Source organism: Coffea eugenioides, unplaced genomic scaffold (genome assembly GCF_003713205.1).
Source record: "Coffea eugenioides isolate CCC68of unplaced genomic scaffold, Ceug_1.0 ScVebR1_2111;HRSCAF=3078, whole genome shotgun sequence".
Taxonomy (NCBI): domain Eukaryota; kingdom Viridiplantae; phylum Streptophyta; class Magnoliopsida; order Gentianales; family Rubiaceae; genus Coffea; species Coffea eugenioides.
The window spans coordinates 16,708-34,883 of record NW_020862569.1 but is presented as its reverse complement, the minus strand read 5'-3'; the positions used below and the strand labels follow the sequence as shown (position 1 = coordinate 34,883).

The following is an 18,176-nucleotide window of genomic DNA, read 5'->3' as shown; positions in this document are numbered from 1 at the left end:
CTACATAGCTCCTCTTGAGCTTGTAGATTAATTCAACCAAATTTCTTCAAGTTGATAAATTACAATCATTCTTGTGTACAAAGGAAGGTTCACCTCCTCCTTGTCCCGAACTCCACTCGGTCAAGTTAGGACGTTTTACTATCCCTCAATACAACCCTCGCAAAGCTACACTCATGAAGTATTCACTCACAAATGAAAAACTTACAATGAATCTCACACCACTAAAACTACAAATCTTCCTTGTAGAGTATTTTCTTACCAAAATCACTCTAGATCTTTTGTATCTTCAGTGTGCAAAAGTTATTTGAACTATCTAACTAACCATTATTTATATGGGATCAAGAAAGTGCCTCATTAATATTTCCAACGGATAGAAAGTAACTGAAGAGTCAACTAGCCGTTGGAGTGTCGGACGTCCGGTACTCCTGCTTTTTTGCGTCCGACAGCAGGCAATGAGTTTGGGAAATTTTCTTCAATTCTATCGGACGTCCGGCGCAAGCTCTTTGTGCGTCCGACAGCAAACAAAAAGATTTGAGAAATCATCTTGTTTTTATCAGACGTCCGGTGGAGACATATTCAGCGTCCGATGGTTTCGTCGACTTCGAAGGATCCTATCGGACATCCGAAGCATACGTCCGAAGTTGTACAATGATTATCAGACGTCCGGTACTGTCATCACAAGTGTCCGACAGCTTTCAACAGCCTTTGTCTTCTTTCAATTGCACTTGTTCATGGAATCAAATAACTTCATAACTGAAAGTATATCTTGAAGAGATATTAGTATCATCCATTTGTTTTATAAACATCAAAAGATAGGGACCAAGGTCAACATTCTCCCCCTTTTTGATGATGACAAAACAATGGATGAAAGAAAAAAAGATTGAGCAAACTCCCCCTCACTCATAGCCAAACTCCCCCTCACTCATAGCATCAAAAAAAATTTTATAAGCTCTGAACAACTCCCCCTTTCACATAGCATCCATTTCTCCCCTTTTTGTCATCATACAAATTCAGTAATATTCAAAAAATCAAGAAAAACTCAGTTCAAAACATCAGAAACATCAAAAGAGAATTACAAAAAAGCATTATGAACAAGAATCTCATCAATCTTATCAAAATCTCCTACTTGTTAGAATTAGTATCATGTCTAACTATCCACATGCATTTCATGTCTCTTCTCATATTTTTTTCACATAACAATCACTTTTCATATGACCTTTTTTACAACAAAAATTACACATAACCAAAGAGTTATTTACATTAATAGGTTAATAAATCTTACTTGTTTTCTCTTATAAATAGCAAATTCATTTGCAACAGAATTTATTTTTTTCTGATAAGTGCCAAAATGAGGTTTTAATTTATTACTTTGAAACCAGTCTTATTTTTTATGTTGGACCAACTCATTTAAATTATCCATTTTTCTTTTCAAATCACCTTGTTACTTTTTGAATAATTCACAAAGTTTTGTTTTTCTGTCAAACTCAAAGTGTAAAACAGTCTCACTCTTTTTTAAGAAATCACTTTCAGTTTTCAGTTTTTTATTTTCTTGAAAAAGACGTGCATTGTCATGAAGAAGAAAGCTAATTTTATGTTTTAATTCCTTGTTTCTAGCATAAGATTCTTTCAAACTATCATGCAATTTTATAATGAAAAATTCAAGATCATCATCACTTTCAAATTGAGAATTAGAAAATGTTACCTCATCATCTCCAATGGCCATGAAAGCCAATTGAGCAGATTCTTCTTCTTCTTCAATTTCACCATCGGAGTTGCACTCATTCCATGTGAATTAAAAATTGTTAAATCTTGGTTTTCTTTCAACTTTCTTCTTCATCATTGGACACTCACTCACGTAGTATCCAGGTTGGCTACAATTATAGCATTTGTCACCTTACTTTTTGTTGGCCACATATTTTCCTTTGTTTCTTGCATTATTGAACTGATTTGGGAGTGAATTGCTAGGTCCACCTTTTCTGAATCTCCTCTTGTTGAGTATTCGTTTGAAATTTCTTGTGATGAGTGCGATATCATTGTTATTACCTTCCATGTCATCTCCATCTAAGGAGGTTGTATCATCTTCATCATGTGAGGCTTTTAGAGCAATATTCTTTCGCACTTTTGCATCCTCTTCCTCTTGCACCTTAGTGTTAAGTTTCAGCTCATAAGAGGTAAAAGAATTGATAAGTGATTCAATAGGCATAGCATTCAAATCTTTAGCCTCTTCAATAGCAGTCACTTTACTTTCTCAATCTCTGGACAAGGCATTCAGAATTTTTCTGTTTTTCTCACCTAGAGAGTATTCTTTTTTCAACACTTCTAAATTCTTAATGAGATCATTGAATCTACAATACATTTGATCAATATTTTCATGAGATTCCATCTTAAACGACTCATATTTAGTAATTAAAATAGATTTCTTTTGTTCTCTAACATTCTCACTACCTTCATGAATTTCTTTCAATTTGTCCCAAATTTTTTTAACTGACTTGCAACCCTTGACTCTAATAGATTCATTTGAGTCTAAAGCACAAAATAACACATTCATGAATTTTGTATTTAAGGTGAGATGAGTTCTATCTATAGCAGTTAATTCACTTCTTGTTTTTTGTCTAGATCTATGAGTATTTTCATCTATAAGAGAGGCATCATATGGACATTCACTAATAATAAACCACAATTTAATATCAATAGATTGCAAAAAGATAATCATTTTTTCTTTCCAACTCACATAATTTGACCCATTAAACATAGGTGGTCTAATGACAGAATCTCCTTCAAAAAATATAGCATTATTGGTTGTCATTTTTACTCCCAAGTTGATTGAACTTAATCTCTAGGAGACCAAACTCTGATACCAATTGTAAGGATCGAAGACAACGAAGTGGAAGAGATAAACAATGTAAAGATCGCAAACGTAACAAAAAGTAAATAAAAGGGAAAGAATTGCAAACCAATTAACTACACAGCTCCTCTTGAGCTTGTAGATTAATTCAACCAAGTTTCTTCAAGTTGATGAATTACAATCACTCTTGTGTATAAAGGAAGGTTCACCTCCTCCTTGTCCCGAACTCCACTCAGTCAAGTTAGGACGTTTTACTATCCCTCAGGACAACTCTCGCAGAGCTACACTCATGAAGTATTCACTCACAAATGAAAAACTTACAATGAACATCACATCACTAAGACTACAAATCTTCCTTGTAGAGTATTTTCTCACCAAAATCACTCTAAATCTTTTGTATTTTCAGTATGCAAAAGTTATTTGAACTATCTGACCAACCATTATTTATATGGAATCAAGAAAGTGCCTCATTAATACTTTCAACGGATAGAAAGTAGCTGAAGAGTCAACTAGCCGTTGGAGTGTCGGACGTCCGGTACTCCTATTTTTTTGCGTCCGACAGCAGGCAGTGAGTTTGAGAAATTTTCTTCAATTCTATCAGACGTCCGATGCAACCTCTTTGTGCGTCCGGCAGCAAACAAAGAGATTTAAGAAATCATCTTGTTTCTATCAGACGTCCGGTGGAGACATATTCAGCGTCCGATGGTTTCGTCGACTTCGAAGGATCCTATCGGACGTCCGAAGCATGCGTCCGAAGTTGTGAAATGATTATCGGACGTCCGGTACTGTCATCACAAGCGTCCGACAGCTTTCAACAACCTTTGTCTTCTTTCAATTGCACTTATTCATGGAATCAAATAACTTCAAAACTGAAAGTATATCTTGAAGAGATATTAGTATCATCTATTTGTTTTGTAAAAATCAAAAGATAGGGACTAAGGTCAACAATGACCAATAAATTCAACAGCTTCGAGAGAAACTCAACAAAATTATTTCTTGACTTTAATTTTGTAAATATGGCTCGCACTCCAAAGGGTTATGAAATGTCTCAAAGTAAGGTCCCTACTTCAAATAGATATAGTTTATTTCAAGATTTTCCAACTTTATCTTAAGTTCAAGCAGCTCAAAATCCATCCACCTCTTCAAAAGCACCACAAACCCCAATTACAAAAGAAAAATCTCCTTACATTATAAAATCCCTGATTCAACATATTACTCTAACTAAATTCAAAGAAGTACCTCCCTATGCTACACTCAAAACACTTACTCAGAGGATTTTTCCAGAAAGATGCTATTGGTGTCCTGATGATCCCCTCAAAGCTCAATCTTATTATGAACTGATTCTAGTTGATACTGGATCAGTCGAAATTATTGCAAAACCCAATCCTTCAAATCCAAAGGAAATAGCCCATTGTAAATGTATAATTAAAAAGATTTGCTCCCCAGGAGAATGGGCCTCTATTTATTCAAAAAAGAATTTTTCAGTCCGAAGGATTTCAGAAGGATTCACATATCAGAATTACAAACAAGCCTGGTATAGAGTTTTTCTATACAGACCATTTGATCATTCATGGTTTTTTATATTCCATGAACATTGCCCAAAGGATTTTTCAATTTGGTTCTATCATTGGTGAAGATATTATGGAACTCAACAGGAGATATATCCTACAAAAGTATTAATGGGATTTCAGACTTATTACAAAAAGATTCAAGGAGAAGAATATATTCGTTCAATATTATTTCACACAGAATTCAAAGTACCCTGGATATTTTGCTGGAGTTTTAAAATTATGCAAAATTTAGAAGCACCATTACCAATGTCTTTGGTTCGAGAATTCAAAGTTAAATGGTGGGATGAATTCAAACAAGAAATATGCTTCCAAGAGACAGTGCTCAAATTTCTTCAAACAGGCGAAAAACTCAAATGGACCATGCAGCAATTAGTGACAGTTCAAACAAAAGAAAAAAGTTCGCTTCAAAAGGTCGCTGCCTCTTCAAGTATTCAAAGGCCAAACACCTCTTCAAAAGGAAAAGAGACAGAAGCAGCAAATCCGACTCAAGATTTTTTTCTTTCAAAAATGATGACAAATCCGGATATATTTCAAGAATATCTGAATTATTTGAAGGAACAAACAAAAGAAGACAAAGGAATTTCAAATCAATGACCCACAACAGCTGGATCTACTACGGCGGAGGAATCTTCGTCATCACCCACTCAAACATCTAACCCTTTTGGTGGGTCATGCGCACAAGATCCGTATGATTACTAAAAGCTAGGATTGTTGGCAGCATTTCAAAAGCTACGGATTGCTCCATCCAATCAGATGAAGATTTCAAGATTACGAAGATAAAAAGATAAGATTCAAATGAAATGAAAATGAAATGAGCATTTCAATTCATGTATAAATAGATGTAGGATTCCAATAAACAGACATCGATCAATTTATGTGATCTGAGCCTTCCTTATTGTAAACATTCTCCTAGTTTCCAATAAAATCCCAAGCTTTCATTTATATTCGCTTCCACACCCCACGCTCATCTAATATCTAAATTCAAGACTATTCAAGAACTTTAATTACAAGTAAGTTCAAAACTCTCTTTTTATTTTCTTTCAACAAGCCTGATTTCAATTATTTATTTTCTTTTTAATTAATGCCTTCATGCCTGGGCTGGTTCTGGTATCAGAGTCTGGTCAGAAATTCTTTTAATTAAAGTTACTATTTATGCTATATTTTGTCTGTTTTCTATGCTGTGTTGGTAAGCCATTGAGACTTAGTGAGACTGTTGGTAAGTCTAGAGAGTTGGTGTTCCCGACATAAGACTCTGGTGTTCCCATAGGATAGATGAATAGAAGAGATTAGCAAAAATGGCAGCAAAATTAAAACGATGGATGACTAGATCTGATTCAAAGAATTTAGACTTGGTATTAAGTAATGAAGTTAAGATGGAAATAGATAGTTCAAATTGGACTATACTTGAACAGAAAATTGAAGAAATTTACAAAGTAGGATTATTTGATTTCAAAGTAGCAATGACTATAAAAATACATGAAGAGACTCGATCTGTAAACGAACAATTTCAAACTATACATTTATTAAATGACCAATCATTACAAAAATATATTAATAATGGATATAGATGTATTCACATAGGTTTGGTACAAGTAGCCGTAAAACCCTTAGTTCATATGGGGGTAGATGCCCCAATTTTCATGGCATTAAGAGATACAAGACTCAAAAGATATAAAAGCTCTTTATTAGCATTAATTCAAACTAACACATGTAATGGTCCTATTTATTTTAATTGTGCACCTAACTATTCATTAGACATGACAGACCCATTAATAATGGATTCATTAGTCTTAGATATTCTTTTTTTTTATTTTGGCTAACCCCGTACCGGGGAGGGACACCACCCCCCTTGTATTATTAGAAACAGATAGAAAGGAGTTTATTTACGAACAACCCTAACACGAATGGCAAGAGTTCCAGTTTTGTCTAGTATCAAGGCCCCCCTGGCCAGCCTCGGCAGCTCCGATTGATAAGTTTAAATAACAGTACCCGAACCATTAGCCCCCACCTTGGCCAACACATCCAGCACCTGGTTCGCCTCTCGATAGCAATGTCCCACCGTCCAACCCATCTCACAAATTGCCTGGAATGCGTCAATTTCCGATCGAATCAGCCACGGACACTTCGATTTGCCTCGGAGGATATTCTCTAACAGGAGCGAATCCATCTCCACCTGAATGCTGGAGAAGCCCCGCAACAAGCACTGCTACACCCCATATACTAATGACTTGGTCTCTGCTTGTAGACTTGTCACCTTTCCAAGAGGGATGGAGAATCCAAATACCAACTCACCAAACGCATCCCTAAGTACACCACCCCCTCCACTCTTCCCCGGATTGCCCAATGAACAGCCATCGGTGTTTAGCTTCCACATCCCCTGAACTGGCGACTCCCAACCAACCAACCGATGGTAGTATCGAGGGCGCCATCCAGAGAGACTGGCATAAAAAGCATGCCAGGACGGAAAACCATCCGTTTCCCCTTCAACCTTCCCACAGATCAATCCCACCGCATCTGCCATAATACGATCACAAATGGTCTGTCTACGCAAGGATTGACCTTTAAAGAATGCCAGATTCTGTGCCACTCAAATATGCCAGCAGATTTTGCTAGGCAACACCGTATGGATCATATGCAACATAATCTTTTTCTTTGTTTTTAGTTCTATCTTCTATTTCTAATATGGGGTTTTGAATCGGTTCTGTTGGTATTTTTGAACTTGAGGCTAATTGGCTTTGTAATATAGTAATCTTAGTTTCTAAACTTAAATATTTTGTATATAATTCTAATATTTCTTTTTGTAGAACTTTTACCTGTTGTTTTAATTCATTGATTTCCTTTTGTAAAGAATGGGTTGTCTTTTTTAATTATTCCTTCTATAGAATATTTATCTAATAATCTAGAAATACTAAAGGGTTCAGTTATTTTTGGAATTTTTTCTTCTGCTAATATTATCCCTTTTAATTTTTCTAAATACGTCTTCCTTGTTTCTATATTATCTATTTTCTCTATTAGATCTAATAAAAATTCTTTATCTTCCTTTGTAGTTATAACATTTATATATTTTTTATCTTTGCAATTACATTCATCTGAACTTATTTCTTTATCATCATTGTAATCCTCAGATCCATTTGATATATATTCTACCTCTTCCTCATTTATCATGATTGCTAATATTTTTTTCTTTAATTCTGAATTATCTGAAAATATTTCATTTATTTTTTGCTTTACTTTGCAATTATTAGCTTTATGTCCTAATCTTCCGCATTTCCAGCAAGTAATATTTCTATTGTTTTGAAATCTTTTCTTAAATTTTTTATAATAGGGTTCATTGGAAATCCTAGAAGGTTGTCTTCTCCCTTTTTTAATATAATCGGTTTTTTTTGTAAGATTTTCTTTTCAATGCAGAGGGTGATCTAATACCCTTGAATACCAAAAGCTTCACAAAATGATCATACTTCTTATTTTTGTGATCCATACTTTTGTTGCATTTTTAATTCTATGCATAATACTAATCCTTCTTTTTTAATAAATCCTAATAATTGTCCCATAGTGACTCCTTCTAATGATAATATATCTGTACCCATTTCTTTTTGTAAATTAGTCATAATTCTTTGAGAAAATAAAGTTGGTAGTCCAGTGATAAATTTTTCTTTCCAGAAAGACATATTACAATCAGATCTTCTTAATACATGTGTTAAAAACATATTTTTGTACCATCTGTAATCTGTAAGAGTTGGACATCTTAAATTGGTTAAAAACATTTTATTAGAATGTAATTCTTCTTTTGGATTTCCTACAAAATACATTGCAATTGTGACTGTTAAGAATTTTGCTGCATCTGATTTAGTAGTGATGTTACCTTGCTCATCTTCAACTTCTATAGTGTGATTTAATATTGCAGTTTTGCTTTCTAATGTTAATGCATTATCCTACCAATTTTTTAATTGACCTGTGAATCCTGATATTAATATTGTTGCAATTGATTTTTCATCTGCATGTCTTACTTTATATGCTAATCTTGCCATTCTCATTTCTTGTAATGTATTTAATATCTCATATTCTGTTTTGCCATCTATATTCCATTCATATAATGATTTTCCATCATATTTACTGGTGTGAAATTTTGACCTTTCTTCATATTGAATATCTGGAGGTATTGGTCTTGTATAATAATTTCTAGTGTCTATCATTTTCCAATTTTTATAGTTTCTTTGGGGTTTTTTTATATTTTTTTCTCGAAATTTTATTTATGGTATAATCAAATTGTCCTTCAACTACATCTATTAACTGATTGTTTTGTTCTTCTTCTTCGATGTCTGAAAATTCTTCTGGAGTGGTTGTTTCTTCAGATTCTGAAATTTCTTTAATTTTTCATTATTCTAATGTTTGAATTCTTGATGTACTAGGGTCTGTAATTGTTAAGCTTCTTTGAATTCTTCCTAATATTTGTGCTTGTGCTAATTCTTCTTCTTGTTTATATTGCAGGCTTCTAGATTGGAAATGTGGTGCTGAAATATCATTAGGAAATTTAGGTGTGGAAATTCCTGGAATAGCTTCTATCATTTTTTTCTAATTTATTTCCTATTGTTTGAATTTTTGTATCTAAATATTCTACATTTTGGGATACCGAATGTAATAATTGATTTGTATAATTATTTTGATGATATACTGTTTTAATATCTTCATAAACTAATATTGCATTATCTTGTGCTTCTCTACCTTTTTTAAATGGGGAGGCCGTGGTTAAATCATTAATTTTGATTTCTTGTAATGGAGGATGTATTGCAGTAACTACAGTATTATCTGCTAATGTCCATTTTTTATATAGACTTGTTTAGCCCATTGCAAATGTATAATTAAAAAGGTTTGCTCCCCAGGAGAATGGGCCTCTATTTATTCAAAAAAGAATTTTTCAGTCCGAAGGATTCCAGAAGAATTCACATATCAGGATTACAAACAAGCCTGGTATAGAGCTTTTCTATACAGACCATTTGATCATTCATGATTTTTTATATTCCATGAACATTGCCCAAAGGATTTTCCAATTTGGTTCTATCATTGGTGGAGATATTATGGACCTCAACAGGAGATATATCCTCCAAAAGTGTTAATGGGATTTCAAACTTATTGCAAAAAGATTCAAGGAGAAGAATATACTCGTTCAATATTATTTCACACAGAATTCAAAGTACCCTGGATATTTTGCTGGAGTTTTAAAATTATGCAAGATTTAGAAGCACCATTACCAATGTCTTTGGTTCGAAAATTCAAAGTTAAATGGTGGGATGAATTCAAACAAGAAATATGCTCCCAAGAGACAGTACTCAAATTTCTTCAAACAGGCGAAAAACTCAAATGGACCATGCAGCAATTAGTGACAGTTCAAACAAAAGAAAAAAATTCGCTTCAAAAGGTCGCTGCCTGTTCAAGTATTCAAAGGCCAAACACCCCTTCAAAAGGAAAAGAGACAGAAGCAGCAAATCCGGCTCAAGATTTTTTTCTTTAAAAAATGATAACAAATCCGGATATGCTTAAAGAATATCTGAATTATTTGAAGGAACAAACAAAAGAAGACAAAGGAATTTCAAATCAAGGACCCACAACAGCTGGATCTACTACGGCGGAGGAATTTTCGTCATCACCCACTCAAACATTTGACCATTTTGGTGGGTCATGCGCACAAGATCCGTATGACTACTAAAAGCTAGGATTGTTGGCAACATTTCAAAAGCTACGGATTGCTCCATCCAATCAGATGAAGATTTCAAGATTACGAAGATAAAAAGATAAGATTCAAATAAAATGAAAATGAAATGAACATTTCAATTCATGTATAAATAGATGTAGGATTCCAAAAAACAGGCATCGATCAATTTATGTGATCTGAACCTTCCTTATTGTAAACATTCTCCTAGTTTCCAATAAAATCCCAAGCTTTCATTCATATTCGCTTCCACACCCCATGCTCATCTAATATCTAAATTCAAAACTATTCAAGAACTTTAAGTACAAGTAAGTTCAAAACTCTCTCTATTTTCTTTCAACAATATTAATATAGTAAAAATCTTAGAGGAATCTGAAGAAATTTAATGCAACATTCATATTAGATGGCTCAGATTTCCATTCATATTAGAGCCTTAGAAATTGTCTTTACCCAGAGTCTTAGAAAGATTTCTCCTTATTAGTCTTAGATGGGGTTAGAAGCCTTATTAATATCTATTCATCTATTTATAATGTTTATGAAGCACTAGATTTTCTTTTCATAGACTTAAATTTTTATTATTTATCTATTTATAATCTTAGCTTTTATATGGGAAAATCCTAGGTATTTATATAAATACCCAGTTTTCAAGAGGTTATTACAAGGCTAAAATATTTACTGCCTGATATGCAATTCAGTTCATGTGGGGTTAAATATTAGATGGCTTTTGAAATCATTAAGTGAATAGATAAATACTTAAATATGTTAGTTTATCCTGATTATACAAATATTTCTTATACCCCATATTCAAGGTCCTTATAAATGATTGTTTAAATTTATTTCTATTAAGTTTAGATTATAAATATGTTTAAATTAAATATTATATAACCCCATTATAAATGGGTTTAAGAATTGAATATTTTAGCCAACAACCCCATTATAAATGTATTAAAAATAATACATTTATACCCCATTATAAATATTTTGTATTAAGGATATAGTCATTTGTTTATATAATCATTTCAAAATACCCCATATAATCATATCTTAATACAAAATATAATCATTTTTATAGTTTATACAAATCATTTAGGGTATAAACCAGCCTTGTTTAGAAATTGCTTTAATTCTTAAGTTTATAAATATTTATAAAATATTATAATATATCTGTATTTTAATAATATTTTATATGACATTGTAACCCCATATAATTGAGTATTTTTAAACTCAATTATTTGATATTTATATTTTAATAAGTATAATTGCCATGAATAATAGTATTTATTTATAATATATTTGATAATACAGATATTTTATAGAATACATGTCTATATTTGTACATCAGATAATAGATATTTGATATAATATCTTTATAATATGTTTATAAAAATATAGACATGTATCTTTTTATATAGAATTATATATTATCATATATAGACATGTTCTATATATTATCAAATATAAAAATCAAATATATTTGATACTATATATAGACATGTATTATAAATATGTATAGAACGTGTATATACATGTATTATATATAGACATCTATAAACATGTATATACATGTATTTGACATGTATTATAAACATGTCTATATAGACATATTATATACATTATAGTTCATAATGTATTATAAATATGTATAGAACATGAATATACATGTATTATATATAGACATCTATAAACATGTATATACATGTATTTGACATGTATTATAAACATGTCTATATAGACATATTATATACATTATAGTTTATAAATATGTTTATAATACATGTCTATATATTATACATGTCTATATAATACATGTATTATAAACATGTATAGACATGTCTATTTAATTCTTAAGTTTATATTTGATACTATATATAGACATGTATTAATATAATACATGTCTATATATATTTATTATAATACTATAATATAATGTTTATATATAGACATGTATTTATTATAATACTATAAATATATAAACATGTATATTATAATACATGTATATAATGTTTATAATGTTTATATATAGCAATTATAGACATGTTCATATATACATGTTTATATAATCTAGATACTCATTAATGCAACAATATTTAACTAACCATTCATAATATTCACATAGGAATATTAGTATATTCCTTGTAATTAAATAGTAACTTTAATTAAAACAATTTCTGACCAAGCTTTTTATGTAATGAATCAAGCTGAAAAAGAAAGAGGAGTTCCAAGACTAGTTATTAACTATAAACCATTAAATACAATGTTACAATGGATTAGATATCCAATTCCAAATAAGAGAGATTTATTAAATAGATTATTTAATGCAAAAATATTTTGAGCACATTTGGAGGTAAAATGTCGGTTTGTGGTCCAAACCATTTCCACCAATGATTGAACCAAATTGGGAATTCTCGACTGCAACATTCTTTGAATGTAAAGAACCAGGAATGATTGAATGGTCTAAAAAGGAAAGCACGATACCATGCCATTTTGTAATCTTGGTAGGTGAAACCATCTGGAATGAAATTTACTGAGAACGATTTTTTGGAATAAAGAGAAGTCCATTCATTAGGTGAACAAACTTTCTTTATGATGCATTTTGAATGGCTAATAATATTTGGATTTTTTTCTATCTGGAATAGGATAAATTTCTACAGATTGAGTATCTGTAAGAATCAATTCATAATAATCCAAATTTTTGGAAGGGTCATCTGGTTGCCAGTAACATTTTGGAGGGAAAATTCGTTGAACAGTTTGATTGAGGGTAGTATATAATGGCGTTTCTTGAAATCTGGTCAAAGTGATATGTTGAGTGATTGGTTTAGTGAAATAAACATTTTCTTTGGGTTTTTCAATGGGATTTGGAATTGATTGAAGAGATCTAATGGGAGGAAAGGTTGGAGTACGAGCAGCTTGACTATAAGTCAAGGCTGGAAAGTCCTGTAGAATTTGAAATCTATTTTGAGAAACAGGAGTAAGACTCATCTCATAATCCTGAGGAGTCTTTGGCCTGGAATTGCCTGCTTTTGAATCCATGATCCTGCAAAATTTTAACAAATAATCTTGTTAAGCTGTTCTTTAAGCTGTTGAATTCGAATTAAAATGGGCTGAATATCTTCAGGAGGATGATTGGCTTTTTCAAGAACATTCTTAAATATAATGTTTGAATTGATCTGCCTTTTTAGAAGAAAGGCTTGTTCTTTTGGTGTGGTTGCAGCCCAAAAGCTGTGTCTAAGATAAACTGTATCATGGTTTTGAATTTGGGAATAAGGAATTAGTTGAATTGTTTTGTCAGGATTTTTGACAAAATAGGTAAAGGGTCTATGAGAAATATTTGTGGCTCTTTTTTGAAGAATTGGGTTATCTCGTTCAGCTCGAAGTCTTCGAAGGTATTCTTTGTGAGATTCACGTTCCATTTCCCTGTAAAAATTCTCTAGTCAAGAAGTCAGGAAGGGAGTTATTTTCTCCTTTAATAAATTCTATATCGAAATCGAAAACTGAAAGAATTGCTTGCCATCTTGCAAATATTTGTTTTGAAACTATATTTTGAACATCTTTCTGTAAAATTTCTTTAGCTGATTTACAATCTATTCTAATTAAAAATTTTTTATTATATAAATCATCTTGAAATTTTGATATACATAAAACTATTGATAAAATTTCTTTTTTAATAGTTGAATAATTCTTTTGAGGATCAGACCATGTTCCTGAATGAAATCTAACTAATTCTTCTTTTGAATTATCTATTTTTTGTTTTAGTATTCCTCCGTATCCTAATTCTGATGCATCAGTTTCGACTATCATGAATGCTTTAGGATGAGGTAAACATAAACATGGTAATGACTCTATTTTCTCTTTTAAATATTTTATTTTTTGAGTATGTTCTTCTGTCCAAGGTTTTGGATTTTTCTTTAATCTATTGAATAATATAGAACATTCTTGTCTTAATTTAGGAAAGAAATCTGCTATGTAATTTAAACATCCTAAAAACCTTTGTAATTGATTTTTTTCTTTTATTTCATCTGGAAATTTTGTTGCAAATTCTAAAGCTCTATTTATTGGTTTTATTGTTCCTTGATATATATTATGTCCTAAAAATCTTATTTTAGTTTGGAATAATTTCATTTTTGGAGCAGAAACAACTAATCCATTTTTCTTGATTATTTTTAAAAATATATTTAAATGTTTAAAATGTTGTTCTATTGATTCTGAAAATATTAATACATCATCTATATAGACTATACTGAATGAACTGTAAGGATTAAAGATATCATTCATTATATTTTGAAATTCTGATGGTGCATTTTTTAATCCAAATGGCATGACTTTCCATTCATAATGACCAAAAGGTGTTGTGAATGCTGTTTTATATCTATCTTTTGGGTCTATTATTATTTGCCAATATCCTGATTTCATATCAAATTTTGAGAATATTTTTGCATTAAATAATCTATTAAGCAAATCTTTTTTATTAGGAATAGGATATCTAATCCATTGTAAAACTTTATTTAAAGGTTTATAATTTATTACTAATCTTGGAACTCCTCTTTCTTTTTCAGCTTGATTCATTACATAAAATGCAGCACAGCTCCAAGGTGATTTTGAAGGAGTTATTAATCCTTTATCTAGTAATACTTTTATTTCTTTTTTACAAAATTCTAATAACTCAGAATTCATTTGTATTGGTCTAGCTTTTGTTGGAATATTTTTCTCATTAAAATCTTTTTCATAAGGTAATTCTATCATATGTTGTTTCCTATCCCAAAAGGCATTAGGAATATCTGCACATACTTCCTTTTTTAATAATTCTTCTATTTCTATAATTCTTTTTTGTATTTTACTATCATTTAATTGTTCTTCAATTTTTAAATAAGATTTTTCTTCTTTAATATAGTTTATTTGCTGTTGTACTTTGGTAATTGTATTAATTGTTTTATATATTTCTTGTAAATTATTTAGTACTTCATATTCAGCTTTGCCATCTATATTCCATTCATAAATTGAATCTCCATCATATTTAGTAGTCCTAAATTTTGATCTTTCTTCATATTGAATATCTGGAGGACTTGGTCTAGGATAATAATTTTTTGAACTTACTATTTTCCAATTTTTATTGTTACTATAGTTTTTTCTTTTTATCCGATTTATTTGATTATCTTCTTCTTCAAATTGATTTTCTATTGGTAAAAGTATATTTTCTTCTATATCTGAATTTATTGATTCTTCTGATAAATCTTCTAATTCTTCCATAGAGTTTTCTTCTATTATTTGATCTAATGTGTTTATTTTGGGTGTTGATGGTTTTGAATCTGTAGTTAGATTTTGTAATGCATTAGATATTTTATTTAATAGATTATCTGTATTACTTATCTTTTGATTGCTAATACTTTGTACTAAATCTTGTTCTTTTTCTCTTGTCAGACTTCTAGGTTGAAAATGAGGTGCTGATATATCATTAGGAAATTTTAAATCTGGTTTCTTTAGTGTATCTATTTTTGTATTTAATACTTCCATATGTTGAGATATTGTATGAAGAATTTGATTTGTATAATTATTTTGTTGATAAACTTTTTTAAGATCTTCTAAATTTATTGAATTATTACTTGATTCAGCTTCTCTTCCCTTTTTAAAAGGTGAGGCTATTACTTCTCCATGTCCTATATTAATTTTTACTTCTTGTAATGGAGGATGTATTGATGTTAATATTTGATCGTCTTTTAATTTCCATTTTTTATATAAATTAGTTTGAACATTTATTTGAGGTGTATTATATATATCATTTATTCCTAATTTTGAGGTATAAAATGATAACCAATTAAAGAAAGGAAAATCAAACTTTTGTTTATCTAATTCATTTTTCCATTCTATTATTAATTTTTCTTTATATTCTGAATTTAATTGAAAAAATCAAATTCTTTTTTCTGTATTTTCTTCATCTTCAAAATCTTCTTGTAGATATTTATGGTTTATTATATAAGGTTTATTTATAACATTTATTTCTCCTTGCATTTGAGAATGTGTTGGGGAATATTCGGATTTATTTTGATTTACAACTTCTGGAATAGGAGTTTTATATTTAAAATTTGATGTACTTTCTATAGGGAAATTAATTTCAGATGATTCATAATTTGAACGTCTAGTTGGTAACCATGAATAAGATGATTCTGGTCTTTCTCTTAATGATGTAAATCTTATTAAAGTACTTCCATCTTGTTTTTCTATAATATCTTCTGCAGTAGTCTGTTCTATATTTCTTGCTACTTGTGGATTTTTAATTTCAAATTCACTTGGTATTGTTATATCATTCCATTTTAGTCTTTTTGGAATATATGTGGTAGGTCTATCTGCATCTACTTGTAATAAAGTTGTTTCGTCTTTAAGAGTTGGAGTCATTATAAATTTGGGATTTAAATGTGACGATAAAGGTCTATAATATATTCTATATATTATTGCAAAATTCTTTGTATGCTTTTCAAATTCATTTCCTTGTAGGTGAATATCTAATATGACTGAATTTAAAATATGTGGGTCTGTAAGATCTATTGAAAAATTTGGAGCACAGTTAAAATATATCGGTCCATTACAAACATTTGTTTGAATCATAGAAAGTAAAGAAGTTTTATATCTTTTGAGTCTAGTATCTCTTAAGGCTAGATATATGGGAGCATCTACTCCTAGATGGAATAAAGGTTTTACAGCAATTTGTATTAATCCTATATGAATATAGCGATATCCTTTACTTAAGTATTTTTGAATTGTACTGTGATTTAATAATTGTATGGTTTGATATTCTTCTTGAATAGATATTGTTTCTTCATCAGTTTTAACTGATAAAGCTGTTTTGAAATCTAAAGGGCCAATTCTATAAATGTGTTCTATTTTTTCTTCTGGGATTGTCCAATCTGAATTGTTTATAGGCATATGATATTCATGACTTTGTACTACATTGTCTTGCTTTGAATTAGATCATATTTTTAATTGTCTAAGAAATGCAGCCATGTTTAATATTTAATTAAATTTTACCTAGACGGGAACAACCGAGCACTATGCCTGGAACATCCTATCATGGACTTACCAACGGTCTAACAAGGCATCAAGTCTTACCAACGTTTTCAGTAAAAGTTTAATGAAATATGTAACATAAATGCATGAAATAGCCAATTTAAAACAGAAACGTAATTCAAATAAAGTAAATGTAAATGCAAAGTTTAAATATGCGTATGCTCTTTAAACAGGGTTGTGGCTCTGATACCACTTCTAACCCAGGTACTTATATGAATGCATGTATTTAATTGAACTTGCAATAATCATAAAGTATAAAGACTTACAATGAAAATATGGAGTTTGGAGTAGCACACGGAAGTCTTTGATGTTTGAAACTTGCTTTCTTATTCAAACTTTTGACAATATGGTACAATAGCTTTGAAAGACTAGTATGAGTAGGTGAGAGTGGGTATTGAAAGATTTGAAAGGATTACAAAGGATTTGTCTAAATTTTCTCTAGTGTGTTCACCGATGTCTGTCTTCTAAAGTCTGGTCTTATTTATAGAGGCTCGGGTCTTCACTTGAATCTTCATTTCATCTTCATTTGTATTGCATTTGCTTTTTGAGAAGTGGCCGACAGCTATGAATGATTCCTTTTCTTTTGAATTTTGTCAATACCTTTGAGTGACTCAAAAGTCATTTGGGTCTTGTCCGCATGGTCCTCCAAACGGATCAAAAGTAGATTCAGATGAGCCTGTTGACTCCTCTATTTTGTCACTTTTGTCATCTTTATCTTGCTTTTGTAGATAGTCCAAATATTCTCTGAGTATCTCTGGATTCTGCATCATCTTTTTCATCAGAAAGTCATTTGAAAATGCCTCGGATGCCATACTGGTCACCTTTTCTTTATCTTTTTTCTTCGGAGTGGTTGGAATAGTAGTTGGATTGGATGGCATTGTCGTTGGAGTGGGTGACAAATTTGTTGAAGTAGTGGTTGAATCTTTTGTCCATTTGAGCTTTTCTCCAGTTGTTAGAAATCTTATCACATTTGCTTGGTCTCCGAACTCTTGATTAA

At 30.8% G+C, this 18,176-nt stretch overlaps 1 long non-coding RNA gene across 1 annotated transcript; it reads left to right on the top strand.

Moving 5' to 3' along the window:
* The first annotated feature begins 5,303 nt into the window (after positions 1–5,303).
* LOC113756241 lies at positions 5,304–9,080 on the top strand. Its single transcript, XR_003465879.1, has 2 exons — positions 5,304–5,426; positions 8,905–9,080. It is a non-coding gene; the product is annotated as an uncharacterized LOC113756241 (long non-coding RNA).
* The last annotated feature ends 9,096 nt before the right edge of the window (positions 9,081–18,176 follow it).